General features: G+C 38.4%; 1 protein-coding gene across 1 annotated transcript in view; it reads right to left on the reverse strand.

Moving 5' to 3' along the window:
- Positions 1-22578, reverse strand: part of LOC141399140 (uncharacterized) — a 337564-nt gene that overhangs the window by 125022 nt on the left and 189964 nt on the right. The gene's annotated exons all lie outside the window — the stretch shown is intronic.

Raw genomic sequence — 22578 nt, forward strand, 5'->3', positions numbered from 1 at the left:
TTTTCATAGGCAGATAAAGTTCGTAGATGGGCTATATTGTCCATTTTTTGATATAGCCCCCATATAACGGTACCTTCCGATTTTCGGCGTTTTGAGGGTTTTACCTGCATTTATTAACCGAACTAGCTGTAATTTGACATTTAAGGTTCTTAGGGACACAACACTGCTCCACCAAAAACTGTTAACATCGGTTCATGTTTAGGTATAGCCCCCACAGAACGGTACCTCCCGATTTTCGGTATCTTGAGGATTTTAGATACTATTTTGGGGATGGAAGATACCAAGGAACGTTCCTGATCGGCTTTAACATGGCAAAGACCAGAATTTATCTTGGTCCCTCTTTCATCTCAAGTGGACACCGACCTCTCCGTGGTGTCACCTGGGGAACTGCCTTTAACACCCGTTAATGGTAGTGAGCTAAAATGTGTCGCGCGTTCACCCATAATAACGTTAAAAACTTGGGTTTTGGCGTCCGGGGTAGTAACCCTCCCCTAGAAAAAAAGCCTACTATGAAAAAACGAAAGACAAGAAAAACAAACCCCCTAAAGGTGACGAACCACGCAAACGTTTTAAGGACCATGATCTGCGAATCTGCACCTGGAATGTTCGAGCTCTTTATATTGAAGGTGCAGTTTACGCATTGGCAGATGTACTTGAAAAGTACAAGGCCGACATTACTACCATACAGGAAATACGATGGAACGGGAAAGGCGTCACAACAACACCTTAAGGTGACGTACTGTATTATAGCTGCCATGACACAAAGCATGACTTTGTTTGCAGATTTGTAGTTGGTCGGAGGTTAAAACATCTGGTCTCCAGCTTCACCACAGTGAAAGAAAGACTCGCTGCAATTCGATTAAAATCAAATTTCTTCAACATCAGCTTTATTTGCGCTCATGCTCCCACTGAAGATAAGGACGAACAGACCAAAGATATATTTTACGAGCGCTTAAAAGAAACATATGAACGTTGCCCTGCCCATGACATTAAAATCACTCTAGGCGATTTTAATCCCAGAATTGGAAAGGAGAATATCTTTGGCCCAACAGTCGGGAAATTCAGTTTCCACAGTGAAACATCTGACAATGGTATGAGGCTGATAGACTTTGCAGCTGCAAAAAACATGGTAATTAGCAGTACCAGATTGAAGCATCTCGATATTCATAAGGGCAGCTGTCTGTCTCCAGATCAGAAAACAAGAAATCAAATTGATCATGTTGTGATAGATGGAAGACATTCATCGAGCATGTTGGATAAACGATCGTTCCGAGGCACAAACATTGATTCGGACCACTACCTTGTTGCAGCAAAGGTACGCACCCGCTTAAACGTAGCAAACAAAGTACGAACAGACACAACACGAAAGTTAGACATCGGTAAGCTGCAATCATAACAGATAGCCACAGCATATTCCACTCAACTAGCCCAATTGCTTATCAGCGCAATGGCAAATCATTGCCCACTCCATGCAAACAGCCGCAAAATCCATACTTGGATACCAGAGACTTCCACCAAGGAATCCATGGTATGATCAGGAGTGTCGAAGATAAAACCGAAGATAAAAATAGGCATATAGAGGTACTTTACAATCAGTAGCAAGGCGAAGCGCACGAGAGAGATATCGGGAGAAGAGGAGAGAAACGTCTTTTCCGCAAGAAAAAGAGAGAAATGGAAAAGCGGGAATGTGAAAAAACCGAGATGTACAGGAGCCAGAATGAAGTCCGAAAATTCTACCAAAGAGTGAAACATCAAACAGATGGCTTTGGTACAGGCACATCTTCCTGTAGAGACCAGCAAGGTAATCTGGTAACAGATACGGATAGCGTGCTCAGGATATGGAAGGAACATTTCTCCAATCTGCTGGTAACGAAGACGATGATACCACAGATCCAATCGCAGAAGATGGTATAGAATGTATGTATACCGCCCGGCCATGATGAGGTAAAAACAGCAATCAAGCGGCTGAAGAATAATAAAGCAGCAGGAGCCGATGGCTTACCAGCCGAGCTGTTTAAAACCGGAGGCGACGCGCTAATAAGATGTATGCATCAGCTAGTTAGCACCATCTGGCAGGAAGAACGCGTACCCGACGATTGGAACCTGAGCATCTTGTGTCTCGTCCACAAGAAAGGAGATAAGACTGTATGCTCCAACTATATGGGCATAAGTCTTCTCCCTATTGCCTATAAGATAGTGTCAGGGATATTGTGCGAACGACTAAAGCCAATGGTCAACGAAATAATTGGTCCATACCAATGTGGCTTTAGACCTGGCAAGTCCACCATTGACCAGATATTTACCCTGCGGCAAATCCTGGGAAGATCCAAGAGATGCAGATCGACACCTAACACCTATTTGTCGATTATAAAGCAGCCTTCGACAGCCCGCTACGTTCAAAGGTATTCCAAGCCATGTCTGAATTTGGTATCCCCGCAAAGCTCATTCGGCTTTGTAAAATGACTTTAACTGACACTGGGTCATCAGATAAAATTGGAAAGAACCTCTCCAAACAGTTTAGTACCAAAAGAGGTTCTAGAGAAGGAGACAGCCTTTCGGTGATATTTTTAACATCCTGCTAGAAAAGGTTATACGAGAGGCAAACGTCAAAAGAAGTGGCACAATCTACACCAATAACATGTTACTTGCTTATGCTGATGATATAGACATCATGGAACGATCAGTAAAAGAAGTAACCGATACCTTTATGAAGGTCTAAGGAGAATCTGCTGAAATGGGTCTGGCGGTAAACGGCGAGAAGACCAAGTTGATGGTGTCGACGCGTAATGCGTCCATTGAGATTGGACCAAATGTTGAAGTTGGTTCCTATAATTTAGAGGTAGTAAAAGACGTCGTATACCTTGGCACCGTCGTTAACACAACCAACGACATCAGTTGTGAAATAAAAAGAAGAATTGTATTGGCCAGCAGATGCTACTTTGGCTTAAGTAAGCACTTCAAAAAGCCACAACTCGTCAAACAAAAATAACGCTTTGCAAAACACTGATACTACCCGTGCTGATGTATGGTTCCGAAGCCTGGGTACTTGCGCAACCAGATAAGGCAGTGCTTGGCGTGTTTGAGAGAAAAATTCTTCGAAAGATCTACGGACCGATCTGCGTTGACGGTGAATATCGACGTCGTATGAACCACGAGCTGTATCTGCTATACAACGACATCAATATAGTTAAACGTATCGAGATGCAGCCATTGCGTTGGCTACGCAAGCAGAATTTGCAATTCAAATATGTGGATGAAGAGATGACAAGGCGCGGTATTCCAAAAAGCGAAGCACGAAACAGAGAGAATTGGAGATCTTTTCTTAGTTCGGTCTATGGAACAAATGTTCTGTAATGGCCAGCTAAGAGGTAGTTTACACTATCTATCAATGTCATATGACACGAAATAAAAACATTCCATATTTACCCACGGAGGCAATGTGGAGACGTATTTTTTTTACATTTTTGCTTGTGTGTACGCACAGATTAAATGGCGTAAGAAAAATTTCCAATAATACACATATTAGCGAATATATAACGATGGAAAATTTGATGTCATATGACATTTACATATAGTGTAAACTGCCCCTAAGTAAGTAAATAAGTAAGGGGACACAACACTGATCTACCAAAAACTGTCAACATAGGTTCATGTTTAGGTATAGCCCCCATATAACGGTACCTCCCGATTTTCGATATTTTGAGGGTTTTATCTACTATTTTTATCCGAACTATTTGTAATTTGACATTTAAGGCTCTTAGGGGACACAAAACTAGTTTATCAAAAGCTGTCAAACTAGGCCTGTGTTTAGGTATAGCCCCCATATATCCGTACCTCTCGATTTTTAGTATTTTGAGGGTTTTAGCTACATTATATGACGGAACTACCCGTAATTTGCATATTGTCAAGACAGGTCCACACTTTGATATAGCCTCATAGGTGATACTTTTCGCCAACCTAGTTGAGCACATTTTTATATCAGTTTGGATAATTTAGGCACCCAAAATTTAGGACAGGAAAGGAAACTAATTATTCCATTTTATTTAAGAATATTTTATGGTTCGAACTTAACGACTTTTAACTTGTTCGTTTTTACTTTATATAAGTGTGGAAATATCTCAAGAAATATGGACTTGTCAACGAATGATATTGTAATCAGAACAACAAGAGCTACCTACAGTAAAAAATGTCGAAAAGGCTTTAAACAGCACTTTATTGAACATTTTTGATCGCTTTAAGGGGGAGATACCTAAAGTTGTGACCCGTCAAAGTCCATCTATGGACTTGTTCTAAGTTTGGAAAAAAATTACGATTACCAAAGTTTGAACCAAATCGAATACACGCAATTCTGGTTGGGTCGTGTGGCCTTTATTTTTGGTCGCAAAGGAAATAAATCAGCGGATGTTACAATCAACAACATTTGTCACTTCATGCGGCTCTTACAACAAAGCTATAGATATAAGGTTAGTCAGATTTGGCACACAACCCCAATTTGCAAAATGGGTATTGGGAGGCTCATACCTAAGTTTAGTTAGTTGGCTCTCTATAGGACATTTGTACCATACGCCAAACTAAGAAAAGTTTTCCTTTGTCATTCCGTTTGTAACACATGGAAATATTCATCGGAGGCCCTATAATGTGTATATATTATTGATCAGGGTAAAATTCTAAGACGATATAACCATGTCCGTCCGTACGTCCGTCTGTCTGTTAAAATGAAGATACAGCTCGCAATTTTTAACATAGAGCTTTGTAATTTGTTATAGAAGTTTCTATTACTCCTAGAATGTTTGGTATTGAAAATGGGCTATATAGGTCCACGTTTTGATATTGCCCCCATATAAAGGTACTTCCCGTTTTTCGGCATTTGGAAGGTTTTAGCCTCACTATCACACCGAAATGGCTAAAATTTGGTACTTAGATTTCGTTGGTGGTACAAAACTTTCAGCCATAGAACTGTACCTTTTGATTTTTCGTATTTGGAAGGATGTGGCCAAAAGAACCCATAGAAATGACTGAAATTTTGTATTTAGTGTTCGTTGGGGGAATTCAACTTTCCCATCTACTCCTTAATATAGCCCCCATAGAACGGTACCTCCCAATTTTCGGTATTTTGAAGATTTTGGCCACAATAACCAATCGAACTGGCTGAAATTTGGATTTAGTCTTCGTTTGAGGGTGTTCAACTCCCCGCCCGTAAATTTGTAGGTATATGTCCACGCCTTCATAAAGCCTTCATAGAACTGTCGGTACAAGTCCACGCCTTATTATAGCCCCCCATAGAACGTTACCTCCCATTTTTCGGTACCTCCCAATTTCCGGTATTATAAAGTGTGTGAGTTCAATATTCCACAGAAATGGCTGAAATTTGGTATTTAGTCTTCATTTTGGTATAAAACATCCCCCCAAAGTTTGTCGGTATAGGTGCACGCCTTCATATAGCCCCCACAATAACCCACCGAAATGACTGAAATTTGGTATTTTGTCTAAGTAAAAACCTTTCAGACTGAAATTAGTTTCGATATAGCCCTTATAGAACGGAACCATACGATTTTCGTAATTCTGAATGTTGTTTTGTCTTCAATGGGGTTATTAAATACTCCAGAAGAGAGTATTACTTGTTTATATTTGGAATACCCCGCTTTTCGATCTCGTCTTCCTTTTGCTTGCTCCATCGAAGCCTTGGCCTTCCAGTTCTGCGTATACGGCCATGTGGTTTGTATTTATATGTCTTTTTAGCGGGTTCATTATCGATCATTCTTATGACGAGACCTGTTTGCACAAGTAACCACGCTTCGGAACCATACACTGGTAGTATCAGTTTGACGAGATGTGGCTTTGTTTTGAAATAGCTTACTTAAGCCACAGTAGCATATGTTGGCCAATACAATTCTTCTTCTAATTTCACAACTAATGCTATTTGTTGTGTTAATGGTGGTGCCGAGGTAGACGAAGTCTTTAACTACCTGAAAATTGTAGGAACCAACTTCCCGAGTTCTATGGACGCATTGCGCACCTGCACCATCAATTTTGTCTTTTCGCCGTTTACTGCCAGACCCACTTCAGCAGATTCTCTTTCGACCATTTTTTTAGTCCCATTTCGATACGACTTGCAGCTTCCAAGCAAAATCCTGTAAACCTTAAATAAACCTAAAAATGTGAACTTTGACAGCGATTTATTTAAAAATCCCTTTAGCGATTTTTTTTCTTGTTTTTCGATCTTTTCCTATCTATGAACATTGCTGTTTCAGAATCCGCAAAACCTTTCCAGATGTATGCGGTTTTCACTTAATCGTGAAAACTTAAAAAGCCCTAAAAATGTAAACTTTGACCGCGATTTATTAGAAAATTTCTTCGGCGATTTTGTTTGTTTTTCGATTTTTCTCTTCTATGAACATTGTAGTTTCAGAATCCGCAAAAACTTCCCAGGTGTAAGCAACTTTCATTTAAAGTTAGTTAAGGCGCACCGTGCAGCATCAACCAGTATCATTGCTCAATTTCTTTTAACATCTGCATTTCGTATAACCTTATCCAGAAGAATGTTGAATAAGTCACACGAAAGTCTGTCTCCTTGTTTGAAACCTCTTTTCGAGAGGTTCTTTCCTAATTTAACTGAGGACCAAGTACCAGTTAATACATTTTACAAAGCCAAATGAACGTTGCGGCGATACCACATTCGGATATGGCTTGAAATACCTTTGAACATAGGGGACGGTCGAAGGTTTCTTTATAATCGACAAAAAGGTGGTAGGTATCGATCTGCATCTCCTGGATCTTTTCCAGGATTTGTCGCAGGATAAATATCAGTGGATTTGCACGGTCTAAAGTTGCAATGGTATGGCCTAATTATTTCGTTGATCATAGGCTTTGGTCATTCGCACAATATACCTGAACTAAAATAGAGAGCAGACACCTATGCCCCTGTAGTTAGAGCATACAGTTTTATCTCCTTCATTGTGGATGGGACTCAGGATGCTCAGGTTCCAATCGTCGAGTACGCTTTCTTCCTGCGAGGTGGTGATAACAAATTGATGCATACACCTTGTAAACGTGTCACCTCCGGTTTTGAAGAGCTCGGCTAGTAGGCCATCGGTTCCCGCCGCCTTATTATTCATCAGCCGGTTTACCGGACGGTAAACATTCAATACCACCTTTTGGGAATGGATCTGCGGTATTTTCGTCGCCTTCGCAAGTATTGGATACCGATATTTTCCATATCCTGAGCAAACTATCTCTATCAAATTACCTTGCTGATCTCTACAGGAGAATTTGCCTATACCAAAGCCATTAGTTCGATGTTTCACTCTTTGGAAAAAAGTTCGTAGTTCATTCTGCCACTTGTACATCTCGATTTTTTCACACTAACACTTTTCCATTTCTCTCTTTTTTCTGCGAAAAAGACGTTTCTCCTCTCTCTTTTTTCGCAATAAATCTCTTGTGTACTACGCGTTGCTAATGAAATGTGTTTCAGACAATTTGGAGTTGATTTAGCCATGTCCGTCCATCTGGCTGGCTGGAGCGCACGATAACTCTCGAACGGATCAACCGATTTGGTCCAAAATTTGGCTTTCGTAATATTTTGTCCAAACTTACTTAAAGTTCGAATATGGATTATATCGGTCCACTCCTTCCGGTACCTCCCCCACAAAAGTTCGGAAATGTAAGGAAAATTTGTGAGCATGATAAATCTTGAAGGAAGTAACCGATTTGGTCCATACTTTGCACATCGTGAAATTTCTAGCATACTTAGACGAGGTTCCAATATGGACACAATCGGTCCACTCCTTCGGGTACCTCCCACACAAATTTTCGGAAATGTTCAGTTTAGGTCCATCTCTCGAATCGCTTTGATTTTTGTTGTAGCAACTTATATTCACTGCCCCCCATACGAGATAAGAGAAAATAGCCTAAGAGGTACAAAAAACCCTTATGACACCGTGTGTAGTGGTTGGAGCGCAAGATAACTCTCGAACGGATATGCCGATTCGGTCCAAAATGTGGCCTTCGTAATATTTTCTGCAAACTTAGTTTAAGTTCGAAGATAAGCCATATCAGTCCATTCCTTCAGGTGCCTCCCCCACAAAAGCTCAAAAATCTTCGGAAAAATTGTGCACACGATAACTCTTGATGGGAGTGACTAATTTGGTCCATACTTTACACATCCTAATATATCTACCAGATATAGATCAGGTTCGAATACGGACTATATTTGCAGACTCCTTCGGGTACCTCCCACACCAAATTTTGGATAAATTCACTTTAAGACCTGTTCTCGAATCACTTTGTTTTTTGTTGAAGCAACTTGCATTCGCTGCCTCAATTACGATAGTATAGTTTTTTCAGGGGTAAGTCCATACTCCTTGAGAAAACAGCCCAAAAGTTGTTAATACCCCCTAAAGCACGATATGTAGTGGCTGGAGTTCTCGAACCGAATACTTTGGATACTATAATACTTCTTCGAATATTATATGAAATTCGAAGGTAGTGCTTATAGGTCCACTCCTTCCGATACCTACCCCACAAAAGTTCGAAAATATTCGCTAAAATGGTACGCGCGATATCTCATAGACGTAGCAACCGATTTGGTCCAAACTATGGATATCTAAATATTGTCGAAACTTTGTGTACGTTCAAATGTGTGCCCTTCCTGTCCTATCCTTGTGGTAACACCCACATAAATGTTCAACATTTTTATGTGGTTAAGGGTCTGTTCGAGGATCCTTTGGACATTTTTACCAAATGTATCTATCAAAATCCCCGCAAACTTCTGAGCTTTAATCCTATCCATAATTTTGCCGGTTCATACGCCCACTTTGTTTTTGAGAAAAGTATTTCGATCCACGCAGGCTGAGGGTAGTGATACTTTTTTACTTGTTTCATAGTATGTTGCTTTTTGGAAGTATGGGTTACTAGTCCAACGCCCGACCCAAGTTTTTAACGTTCTTATGGTTGGACACAAGACAAATGTTAGGTCACTACCTTTAACGAGTGAGCTTCCCGGGGGGAGGTCAGTGTCCACTTGAGATCAAAGACGGGCCAAGATAAGTCCTGGGCCTTGCCATGTTGTTTGGATCCGAAATGTCATAGCTTGAAGATAGGACACTGTTTCTAAACCAAAAAGAACTGTTATTAAAATTAATGCTAAATATATACATGCAAGTGGGTTAATGAAGCACTAATAGGCAACACCTTCATGCCGACACATCCACGTACATACATGCGTTGTTTCCATAAACTGTGATCTCTTCTGCTGTAGCAACATTAAAACCTCTTTTCTTTGAAGCATTAAAATTTTTTTAATATTATTCCCACTCAAAAGTAGGTCAGGATTTAACACAATCTAATAGAGCATAAACATATTCCTTTGAAACTTGACGTTTGTCTCCTTATGAATTCCCCTTTTTTATCTTTTTTAAGTCCTCACCCACGCTCCAAAAACTCAAAAAGAAACCTCATATTTTTGTGGTTAACAGCTGCATCAAAAACTGTGTCATGAATACGTAATCGAGCTGCTCACTAAAGAAGACTCAGATAAAAAACATGAATTTCTTTTGCATAATATCTAAAGTAGGCATAATTTATATAGCACACTCACACATATTCAACTTTTGTAAAGGAGAATGTGTAAAGCAAGAGATAAATGGGAACACTTCCACTCTATTATTAAAATATTTTCTTGTTAACATATTTAACATTTAATAAGGCTAAACGTTAACTTCCATCTATCTCGCGCCTAATACCCATCCTTTGAATGTCTGTGGAGCTCCTCTTCTTTATGATTATAAATCTATTTTATCTAAAGATTTAAATACGCAGCAGACATGCCGGTCTGAGTTGAGTCTGTCTTTGTCAGTTACATATTTAGTTGAGAAGGCAATGATTTCAATTGTGATTCACTGTGATTTGATTTTTTTTGAAGCTCTTTGAAGTATTTCTTTTGTAAGGGCAACGACACTAATGTCGATGATTCTTGTTAGTGGCAGATAAATTGTTACCATGTATTGAGTGACTTGGTTTACACACAAAAGATAATATATACAAAGACGTTTAGGCGTTATAAGGCATAAAGCAGACTTTCATTATCCTAGCTTAATGAAATCTTTTATATTTTATAAAATATTTTTTGAAATTTTGCCGGTTAGGGCGAAGATCATTTTTAATGATTTTTATTAATTTTCTCGTTTAGAGTTAAGCTTAATGATCGGAAATTTTTTGCAAGTGAAAAAGGAAAGCCAAGGACTCGCATATTTAGTATTTTATATGATATATTTTTTATTTAATATTTTTATTTTTTTGTCTATATTTTATATTTTTAATTTTATATTTAGTATATAATATTTTATATTTTATACTGGCGGACCCGGTTCCGCATGGCTGGACCTTCGTTTTGGATTTCCGTGTAAGCCTTAGTAATCTGTTTACAATTTATCTACCCAGCAAAATAAGTTGGAAGTAGTGCAATGTGGACTAGATCTTTCACGGCATGTTTTGATGCAATTCAAACGGAGTCGTGAACAAGGCACTCCATTCCTCTCATTTTAACCGCATTTGGATGCAATCCAAAAAATCACATCCACTTGTTACATTTTAACAGCATCCGGATCCAGTTCAATGGAGTCGTGAAAAAAGCACTCCAATTCCTCACAATTAAACAGCATCCGGATGCAGTCCAAACGGGGTCGTGAAAAAGGCACTCCGTTCGCTACATTTTATTAGCAGTTGTTAGAGATCCCTACAAGTACATAAATCAGATTGTACATCTCTACAGGCAGCGGCATACATTTTCCAAAAAGAGATAAGCGTATTAACATTTCCAAAATTTTTTTATAAAATAAAAAATATTTAATTGTGAAAAATTTTCCGGTAACTCACGAGAAGAAAATGGAGTGCTTGTTGGAGTACATGTCGAAAGCTTAACTGGTGATGGGAAGACAATATCAAACCCATTTAGCTGATAAAGCAAACACAGTTCAGCTTGGATTAATTGGAGAGGGGAAAACACGCATTGTTGCGATTAAATTCAATGGAGAATTTTCGTAATTAGTGTTAATGTAATAAAGTTCTTAATATTTTTGTTTTACACAAATAATAAATGCATTTTATTTGTTCTGGGATATTTTGTAATGGCTTGCACACATTCCGCAGAATGCCTGTATCAAAACACGTGATTTGGACTGCATCATATTCTACCCCAAAGGTTAAAATGCAATACCAAAGGGTTAGTTAAAATGCAGTGCAATGGAGTGCCTCTTTCAGTAGTCAAATGCATAATTTGATGCACTTCCAGATCACTTGTACATATGAATTAACTGCCTCTTTGGATGCAAACTTTTTGCTGGGTAGTAGCTGGAGAGCACAATAACTATCGAACTGATCAACCGATTTGTTCCAAAATTTGGCCTTTGTCATATAGCATTTCCAAATTAAATGAAACCTTTTGCAAATTGAATGAAACTTTTTGCAAATTGAATGAAACCTTTTCCAAATTGAATGAAACCTTTTTCAAATTAAATGAAACCTTTTCCAAATTAAATGAAACCTTTTCCAAATCAAATGAAACCTTTTCCAAATCAAATGAAACCTTTTCCAAATTGAATGAAACCTTTATTTTTATTGAAAGAAAAAAGCCAGAATATTTTGAAAATAGAAAGAAATAAAAAATTATGTGGGTTTTCAACAATTACTCACCTAAATTCTAATCTTAAGTAATGACATAAAAGTGTAACTCGATGCATGTTTTGCTTCCTTCAACTTAAACATTTTTATACTTTATTAACCCTTAATTCTGTCTTTAGCATTATTTCGCTATAACTTTAATTGATGCCCAAAAATTATAAAATGTTTAAGTTCAAGGAAGCAAAATATTCAGCGAGTTACACTTTTATGTCATTACTTAAAATTAGAATTTAAGTAAAAAATTTTTGAAAACCTATATAATTTTTTATTTCTTTCTCTTTTCAGAATATTCTGACTTTTTTCTTTCAATAAAAATAAAGGTTTCATTCAATTTGGAAAAGGTTTCATTTGATTTGGAAAATGTTTCATTTGAGTTGGAAAAGGTTTCATTTGATTTGGAAAAGGTTTCATTTAATTTGGAAAAAGGTTTCATTTAATTTGGAAAGGTTTCACTCAATTGGAAAAGGTTTCATTTAATTTGGAAAAGGTTTCATTTAATTTGGAAATGCTATATTTTGTCCAAACTTAGTTTAACTTCTCAAATGGACCATATCGGTCCCCACCCTAGGATCCTTTCGAAAATCCTTTGGAAATGTATACCTATGTGTGTGGTCCTGTTTACAACCATATTATGTTTTCCGTGGACAAGTCCATGCTTCCTGGCATACTGGTCCAACAGTTGTACGATAACCCACTGAAATGACTAGTGGGCGCGATATCTATCGAAAAGATATGACTCTCAAAATAAGATCCACTTCCGTAATGCAAGTTCAAATGTCCAAAAAGTGCCACAAAATTCTGAATAGGCCCTAAATACATTCGATCTGTCCATACATTAAAATTTCAATTTACATAGGCTGAGGGAATATCTCTGTCGACAAAGCGGACTGATACTTTTTTACTTGTTTATTAAGAATATTTATGGTGGAGGGTATAAAAAGTTCGAACTTAAAGACTTTTACTTTATACATATAAGTGTGGAAATATCTCAGGAAATATGGACTTGATGAGGTTGTAATCAGAACCACAAGAGCTACCTTTAGTAAAAAATTTCGAAAAGGCCTTAAACTGCACTTAATTGAACATTTTTGATAGCTTGTAGTGGGAGGAACTTATGCCCCTGTAGTTAAAGCACACAATCTTATCTCCCTTCTTGTGGGCGGGACACAGTATGATCAGGTTCCAGTCGTCTAGTATTCTTCAGCAGGTTTATTGCGGCCTTTACTGCATCTTGGTAGGCCGGCATACACTTAAAAGCATCTTCTTGGAATGTATATGTGATATCTACGTCGTCTTCGCTAGTATTGGAAAAGTGGTCTTTCCATAACCAGAGCACACTATCTGTATCTGTTGCCAGATTTGCCTGCTTATCTCAGTTTGATGTTTTACTCTTGTACATCTGGATTTTTTCACAATCCCGCTTTTCCATTTCTCTCTTTTTTCTGCGAAAAAGACGTTACTACTCTCTCCTTTTCTCCGCTACCTCCCTTGTGCGCTACGCATTTCTACTGATTGTAGAGGTGCCCTATATACCTCAATTTTCTCTTCGGCAGCACGATACTCCTGGTCATACCATGGGTTCCTTGGTGGAGGTCTCTGGTATACAAGTTTGGATTTCGCCGCTGTTTGCATGGAGTGAACTTTGCCACTGTGTTATCGGGACGAGGAGTGATTTGATTAAGCAACTGGGCCAGTTGAGTGGAATATGCTGTAGCTATCTGTGGTGATTGCAGCTTACCTACATATGTCCAACTTTCGTGCTGTGTCTGTTCGTACTTTATTTCCTACGCTTCACCGGGTACGCACATTTGCTGCAACAAAGTGGTTCTCCGAATCTATGCTTTCTCCTCGGAACGCTTGTACATCCAACACGTTCGATGAATGTCTTCCATATATCACAACATGATCAATTCGATTCCTTGTCTTTTAGTCAGGAGACAGCCAGGTGCCCCTAAAAATATCGAGATACAGCAAACTACCATGTTTTTTTTGCCGCTGCGAAGTCTATCAGCCTCATTCCACTACGTCAGTGTCCACTTGAGATCAAAGACGGACCAAGATAAGCCCTGGTCCTTGCCATGTTGTTTGAATCCGAAATGTCATAGGTTGATGATAGGGCACTGTTTCTAAACTAAAAAAAAACTGTTATTAAAATTATGGCTAAATATATACCCCTAGAAAAAACAGCCTACTATGAAAAAACGAAAAAAGGAAAAACAAACCCGTCTAAAGTTGACGAACCCCGCAAACGTTTTAAGGACCATGATCTGCGAATCTGCACCTGGAATGTTCGCACTCTTTATAGAGAAGGTGCAGTCTTCGCGTTGGCAGATGTACTTGAAAAGTACAAGGTCGACATTACTGCCATACTGGAAATACGATGGATTGGGAAAGGCGTCACAACAACACCTAAAGGTGACGCACTGTATTATAGCTGCTATGACACAAAGCATGAGTTTGGTTGCGGATTTGTAGTTGGTCGGAGGTTAAAACATCTCCAGCTTCACCCCAGTGAATGAAAGACTCGCTGGAATTCGATTAAAAGCAAAATTCTTCAACATCAGCTTTATTTGCGCTCATGCTCCCACTGAAGAAAAGGACGAACAGACCAAAGATATATTTTACGAGTGCTTAGAAGAAACATATGACCGTTGCCCTGCCCATGACTATTCCACTCAGTGATGGAGAACTGACACCTGCTACCTGTTAAAATAATACCAAAAATCCCTAATGATGACCGTCGAAGACGGCCGAAATATTGGAAATAAATAATTAAAAATAAAACAAAAATTTTGTTGTTTTATTACAAGAACCTATAGCCGAACTAAAATCACAAGAAGAAATATTAAAGATCAAAGGTCAACAATAAACAAAAAACAGAATTTAATATTTATTTTATATTGTATATCTTATATTTTATATTTTTAATTTTATATTTAATATCTAATATTTTATATTTTATACTAGCCGACCCGGTTCCGCGTTGTTGGACCTTCGCTTTGGATTCCCGTGTAAGCCTTAGTAATCTATTTACAATTTATCTATCTAATATTGATTCCTCTAGATTTTAAAACGGACTTGACGATAAATCGATTTTTTTAGTATAACCCTCATGGAATGGTATCTCCAGATGTAAAGTAGAAAATTAATTAATTTTAGCCTTCACCATAAGATGAAGGGTATAATTAACTTTATGATTCTATTTGTAACACATCAGAATATTCGTCGAAGAACCTATAAAGTATATATTCGTGATCAACATAAAAATATGTCAATATAAATATGTCCATCTACCTGTTAAAATCAGGATACAGTTGGCGTTATTTAACATAGAGCTTATCAATTACGTACATAAGTTTCTATTTATTATTCGTAGCATGTTTGATATCAGTCCACATATAGACCCCATAGAACTGACCGCCCGATTTTCAAGGTTTTAGCCACATTATCGTACCGAAATGACAATAATTTGGTATTTCGTTTCCCTTGGGGGTATAAAACATTTCTGCAGAGAATAATCGGCATAGGTCCACGTTATAATACACCTACCATACCACGGTACCTTCCGAGTTTCGAAATTTTGAAGGTTTTAGTCTCATTATCCCACCGAAATGGCTACAATATGGTATTTAGTCTTCATTTTGAGTATAAACATTCCCGTATAGAATATTCGGTAGAAGTTTTTATGTAGCCTCCATCGATTTTCGGTATTTTCAAGTTTTTAGCGGCATTATTCAACAGAAATGGCTATATTTAGTATTTAGTCTCGCTTAGAGGTATCAAATATTTTAGCATAGAATTGTCGGTATAAATCTACGTTTCCATCCATCGTTTTATGGGAGCGATATGACCCCATAAGACGACACCTACCAATTTTTTGTGGATTTTGAATGCTTAGCCACATTATTCAACCGAAATGGTTGAAACCTGATTTCAATATAATTTGTAGTGTTGGGTATAAAAGTTCAAGCCGGTCGAAATTAACGTCGTTTTTACTTGTTGTTAACAAAGTGTTGTTTCATTGAACACGTTACTATTTTACACTCCTACATCAGTGACTCATAAAAAAATTACTTCAAAATGCTAGTTGGATTTATTAAGACTTTGTTGTATTAAAAAACGTGGTCTTGATCGAGTTATTCAAAGCACTGAAGTCAATATTCATGGCGGGTTTGCTGCCCCACTTACTAAATTTGTAAATCTAATCAGTAAGATTTCTTAAAACCCGTTGTGGGGGAGGTCCCCCAACCCCTCCATTTTCCGTATTTTCCACCTTATGAACCTACACACAAAATTTCATCAACAGCGGTTCAGCCGACTCGGAAGTTCATGTCAGTCTTAAAGAACTTTATATAAGTACTAGCAAATGCCCGCTACTTCGTATGCGGAAAGGGAACAGAATATATAATCAATATTTAATACGGGAATGGTGAATGCTGGAGATTCTGTTGTATTAAGACCTATTTTTATTACCAATATTTTTTTCGATTGTAGCCAGAATTTACAAAAAAAAATCTGCCGTATCGCATTCCTACACAACTAACATATTTTTTATTTCGAATTTCCAAAACTACGTATCATATTGCAAATTTCAGATTTGACTCCTGGTTTTAACCCTTCCAACATATGTATATTCTAACCCCAATTCACTTTTCCAGCTTTATCTGTTCCCCTGAAACCCATTATAGTACTATTTAGTACTTTTTGTATAAATAAGTACGAATTTTAAAAACCTCCTCCCTACCTCCACTCTAAACACAAATTCCTAATCTAATGCCGAATTTCAAAATTCCTGTTCTACCCCTTACAAAATCACAAATTGTACAAAATTCTATACCATATAGCAAATACCAAAAGGTACCAAATTTTGTACCATTTAGCACTTTTCGTACACGATTTTCCAAAATGTACTTTCATATCTATCCGTTCACCTAAACCCAATTTATAGCCAATGTAGTTCCATTTAGCACTTTTCCATAAGTACGAATTTCCAAAACTACCTCAATCCTACACTCCAACAGTAATCTGTTCACGCAAATAGAAATTGTAGCGAATTCCGTACCATTTAGTACTGCTTCGTGCACGTTAGTACGATTTTCCAAAGCTACCTCTATATCTCAATTCTATATTCCAACAGTAATCTTAATTCCATATTTCAGGATTCCAGCTCTTCAAATCCAAATCATACTAAGCTCACTACCATTTAGGACTTTTCGACCTTTGGTACATCTTTCTTACTCTTCATCAGTGACCCCCATTCCAAATTTCAGGATTCCAACTCTATCCGTTCACCCAAATCCAAATTGTAGTAAATTTAGTACCATTAAGAACTTTTCGTGCACTTATGTATAGTTCGAATTTCCAAAAACCTTTCTTTGTTACTCTCGACCAGTGACCCTAATTTCAAATTTCAGGATTCCAGCTCTATCCGTTCACCCAAATCCAAATTGTACTAAATTTAGTACCATTTAGTACTTTTCGTGCACTTATAGTTCGAATTTCTAAAACTTTTCTTTGTTACTCTCCACCACTGACCCTAATTTCAAATTTCAGGATTCCAGCTCTATCCGATCACCCAAATCCAAATTGTACTAAAATTTAGTACCATTTAGTACTTTTCGTGCACTTATAGTTCGAATTTCTAAAAACTTTTCTTTGTTACTCTCGACCAGTGACCCTAATTTCAAATTTCAGGATTCCAGCTCTATCCGTTCACCCAATCCAAATTGTACTAAATTTAGTACCATTTAGTACTTTTCGTGCACTTATAGTTCGAATTTCTAAAAACTTTTCTTTGTTACTCTCCATCAGTGACCCTCATTACAAATTTCAGGATTTCCAGCTCAATCCGTTCACCCAATTCAAAATTGTATTAAATTTAGTACCATTTAGTACTTTTCGTACCCTTATAGTTCGAATTTCCAAAAACCTATCATTGTTACTCTTCATCAGTGACCCTCATTCAAATGTTTGTATTCCAGCTCTAATCCGTTCACCCAAATCCAAATTGTACTAAATTTAGTACCATTTAGTACTATTCATGCACTTATAGTTCGAATTTCAAAAAACCTTTCTTTTTTACTCTCCATCAGTGACCTTAATTCTAAATTTCAGGATTCCAGCTCAATTCGTTCACCCAAACCCAAATTATACTAAATTTAGTACCATTTAGTACTTTCGTCACTTATAGTTCGAATTCCAAAAACCTTTCATTTTTACTCTTCATCAGTGATCCTCATTCCAAATTTCACGATTCCAGCTCTATCCGTTCACCCAAATCCAAATTGTACTAAATTTAGTACCATTTAGTACTTTTCGTGTACTTATAGTTCGAATTTCTAAAACTTTTCTTTGTTACTCTCCATCAGTGACCTTCATTACAAATTTCAGGATTCCAGCTCCAAACCGTTCACCCAATTCCAAATTGTACTAAATTTAGTACCATTTAGAACTTTTCGTGCACTTATAGTTCGGATTTCCAAAAACCTTTCTTTGTTACTCTCCACCACTGACCCTAATTTCAAAATTTCAGGATTCCAGTTCTATCCGTTCACCCAAATCCAAATTGTACTAAATTTAGTACCATTTAGTACTTTTCGTACACTTATAGTTCGAATTCCAAAAACCTTTAATTTTTACTCTTCATCAGTGATCCTCATTCCAATTTTCAGAATTCAGCTCTATCCGTTTACCCAAATCCAAATTGTACTAAATTTAGTACCATTTAGTATTTTTCGTGCACTTATAGTTCGAATTTCTAAAAACTTGCATTGTTGTTACTTCAGTGACCCTCATTCCAAATGTCTGTATTCCAGCTCAATCTGTTCACCCAAATCAAAATTTTACTAAATTTAGTACCATTTAGTACTTTTCGTACCCTTATAGTTCGAATTTCCAAAAACCTTTCATTGTTACTCTTCATCAGTGACCCTCATTCCAAATGTTTGTATTCCAGCTCTATCCGTTCACCCAAATCCAAATTGTACTAAATTTAGTACCATTTAGTACTTTTCGTACCCTTGTAGTTCGAATTTCCAAAAACCCTTTAGTACATCTTTCTAACTCTCCATCAGTTACCCTCATTCCAAATTTCAGAATTCTAGCTCTTCCCGTTTGCCTAATACCAAGGGTACCATATTTAGTACCTTTTAGTACTTTTCGTACACTTCTAGGTCGAATTTCCAAAAACCCAGCCTTATCTCACCCCTATACACCAACAGCAACCTACACCCAAAATTTCAAGTTTCTAGCTTCAGCCGTTTCGTCTGGGCGTTGATGAATCAGTCAGTCAGTCACTCACTCACCTCACTACTCTTTTATATAATATGATATTTAGGTGGATTATAGATACACCGTGTGACATAGGGGATGAAAGATACCAAGGAACGGTCCTGACCGGTTTTAACATGGCTAAGCCGAGGATTTATCTTGGTCCTTCTTTCATCTCAAGTGGACACTGACCTCCCGGTGGTGTCACCTGGGAAACTGCCTTTAACACCCGTTAAAGGTAGTGAGCTAACATGTACCGCGCCTTCACCCATAAGAACGTTAAAAACTTGGGTTTGGGCGTCAGGTTAGTAACCCTCCCTAGAAAAAAACAGCCTACTATGAAAAACGAAAGAAAAGAAAAACAAACCCCTCTAAAGTTGACGAACCCCGCAAACGTTTTAAGGACCATGATCTGTGAATCTGCACCTGGAATGTCCGCATGGCAGACGTACTTGAAAAGTACAAGGCCGATTACTGCCATACAGAAAATACGATGGATTGGGAAAGGCGTTACAACAACAGCTAAAGGTGACGCACTGTATTATAGCTGCCATGACGTAAAGCACGAGTTTGGTTGCGGATTCGTAGTTAGTCGGAGGCTAAAACATATGGTATCAAGCATCACCCCAGTGAATGAAAGACTTGCTGCAATTCGAATAAAAGCTAAATTCTTCAACATCAGCTTTATTTGCGCTCATTCTCCCACTGAAGAAAAGGACAAACAGACCAAAGATATATTTTATGAGCGCTTAGAAAAAACATATGACCGTTGTCCTGCCCATGACATTAAAATTATTCTATGTGATTTTAATGCCAAAATTGGAAAGGGAAATACCTTTGGCCCAACAGTCGGAAAATTCAGTCTCCACAATGAACCATCTGATAATGGCATGAGGCTGATAGACTTCGCTGCGGCAAAAAAACATGGTAGTTAGCAGCACCAGATTTAAACATCGCGACATCCATAAGGGCACCTGGCTGTCTCCAGATCAGAAAACAAGAAATCAAATTGATCACGTTGTGATAGATGGAAGACACTCATCGAGCGTTTTGGATGTGCGCTCGTTCCGAGTAGCAAACATAGACTCGGACCACTACCTAGTTGCGGCAAAGGTACGCACCCGGTTAAACATAGCCAACAAAGTACGAACAGACACAACACAAGAAGTTCGACATCGGTAAGCTGCAATCACGACAGACAGCCACAGCGTATTGCACTCAACTAGCCCAATTGCTTAATGAAAGCTTTCCTCGTCCCGGATAACAAGGTAATTTGGTAACTGATACAAATAGTGTACTCAGGATATGGAAAGAACATTTTCAAAAACGGTTGGTATCCAATAGCAGCGAAGACGACGAAGATACAACAGTCCCAATCCCAGAAGATGGTATTGAATGTATACCATTCGGCCAAGATGAGGTAAGGACAGCAATAAACCGGCTGAAGAATAAGGCAGCAGGAGCCGATGGCTTACCAGCCGAGCTGTTCAAAACCGGAGGCGACACGCTGATAAGGTGTATTCATCAGCTAGTTAGCACCATCTGGCAGGAAGAACGAGTACCCGACGAATGGAACCTGAGTATCTTGTGCCCGTCCATAAAAAAGGAGATAAGACTGCATGATCTAACTATAGGGACATAAGTCTATTCCCGATTGCCCACAAGATCGTGTCAGGGATATTGTGCGAACGACTAAAGCCTATGGTCAACGAGATAATTGGACCATACCAATGCGGCGTTAGACCTGGTAAGTCCACCATTGACCAGATATTTACCCTGCGGCAAATCCTGGAGAAGACCCAAGAGATGCAGAGCGACACCTACCACCTTTTTGTCGATTATAAAGCAGCCTTCGACAGCCCGCTGCGTTCAAAGGTATTCCAAGCCATATCTGAATTTGGCATCCCCGCAAAGCTCATCCGGCTTTGTAAAATGACTTTAACTGACATGAGGTTCTCAGTTAAAATAGGAAAGAACCTCTCCGAAGAGTTTTGTACCAAAAGAGGTTTCAGACAAGGAGACAGCCTTTCGTGTGATCTCTTCAACATCCTGCTGGAAAAGGTTATACGAGAGGCAAACGTCAAAAGAAGTGGCACAATCTACACCAATAGCCACATGTTACATGCTTATGATGATGATATAGACATCATGGGCCGATCAGTAAAAGAAGTAACTGATACCTTAATGAAGGTCGAAGGAGAATCTGCTAAAGTGGATCTGGCGGTAAACGGTGAGAAGACCAAGTTGATGGTGTCGATGCGCAATGAGTCCATTGAGCTCGGATGACTGTGGAAGTTGGTTCCTATAATAATGAGGTAGTAAAAGACTTCGTCTACCTCGGCACCTCCGTAAACACAACAAACGACATCAGTTGTGAAATAAAAAGAAGATTTGTATTGGCCAACAGATGCTACTTTGGTTTAAGTAAGCAGTTTAAAAACAAAACCCTATCTCGATACAACCCGTGCTGATGTATGGTTCCGAAGTCTGCGTACTTGTGCTTGGTGTGTTTGAGACAAAAATTCTTCGAAAGATCTACGGGCCAATCTGCGTTGACGGTGAATATCGACGTCGCATGAACCACGAGCTGTATCTGATATACAACGACATCAATATTGTTAAACGTATGGAGATGCAGCGATTGCGTTGGCTAGGCCATATAATAGGAATGAGCGATGATGAACCCGCTAAAAAGGCGTATAAACACGGACCGCTTGGCGGTGCACGCAGAATTGGCAGGCCAAGGAATAGATGGCACAAACAAGTGGATGATGAGATGAAAAGGCGCGGTATTCCAGAGTACGAAGCAACAAATAGAGAGAAATGGAGATCTTTACTTAGTTCGGCCTATGGAACAAATGTTCTGTAATGGGCCAGCTAAGTAAGTAAGCATTGCGGGCCCGTCGTTTTAGTGACCAATGCACATTTTTTGACGTTCTAGTTATTTAACCATCTATGAAAATAATCGGTTGAGAAATCAGAAAAAACTCATCCTTTTTTTTTGGCATTTTGGTCAAGCGACATTAACATTATCGGGGTTGTACTCTGTTCAAAAATGTGGGATTGATCGCGCTTTTACACTTATTGAAGCCAGTGTTTATAACATTTTTGTAGTCGCGCTTACTAAAATCAAGGATATTATCTATAATTATACATTTTTGAAAAATTGGGCTGACAGCGATATTCCATTTCCGAGATGACCATTCAGGATCAAGACAGTAATTGCCATAGTATTGCAAACAATTTTTAAACAAAACGTTCAAAAATAACTTTGATTTCACGTTTTCTTAAAAAATTCTGGGGCCTAATTACGTGATTCGATTCGATCGAGTATTTGCTCGTGAAAAAGATTTCGACACGATAAAAAAGCGGCATGACGAGATTCGATCGAAATCGTTGATCGAATGTTTCGAGAGTAACCGGTAATCAAACTATGAAAACCTACCCGCTTGGGAGATGGACTAGTTCGGCATCGGAAACTCGTCGATTCTCAGCGTTACAGTAACTAGTTCCACTTCTGACCCCTCACAGTGCAATCAACTGTAAACTTTAACATGGGGATGTCATAGGAGGTAACCAATTGACACTCTATGCGTTACCTGTAGGTGGTATTGTACTAGTTCCAGGTTTACA

This window comes from Musca autumnalis, unplaced genomic scaffold, assembly GCF_047663935.1.
Source record: "Musca autumnalis isolate F117 unplaced genomic scaffold, ASM4766393v1 scaffold_3, whole genome shotgun sequence".
Lineage (NCBI taxonomy): Eukaryota > Metazoa > Arthropoda > Insecta > Diptera > Muscidae > Musca > Musca autumnalis.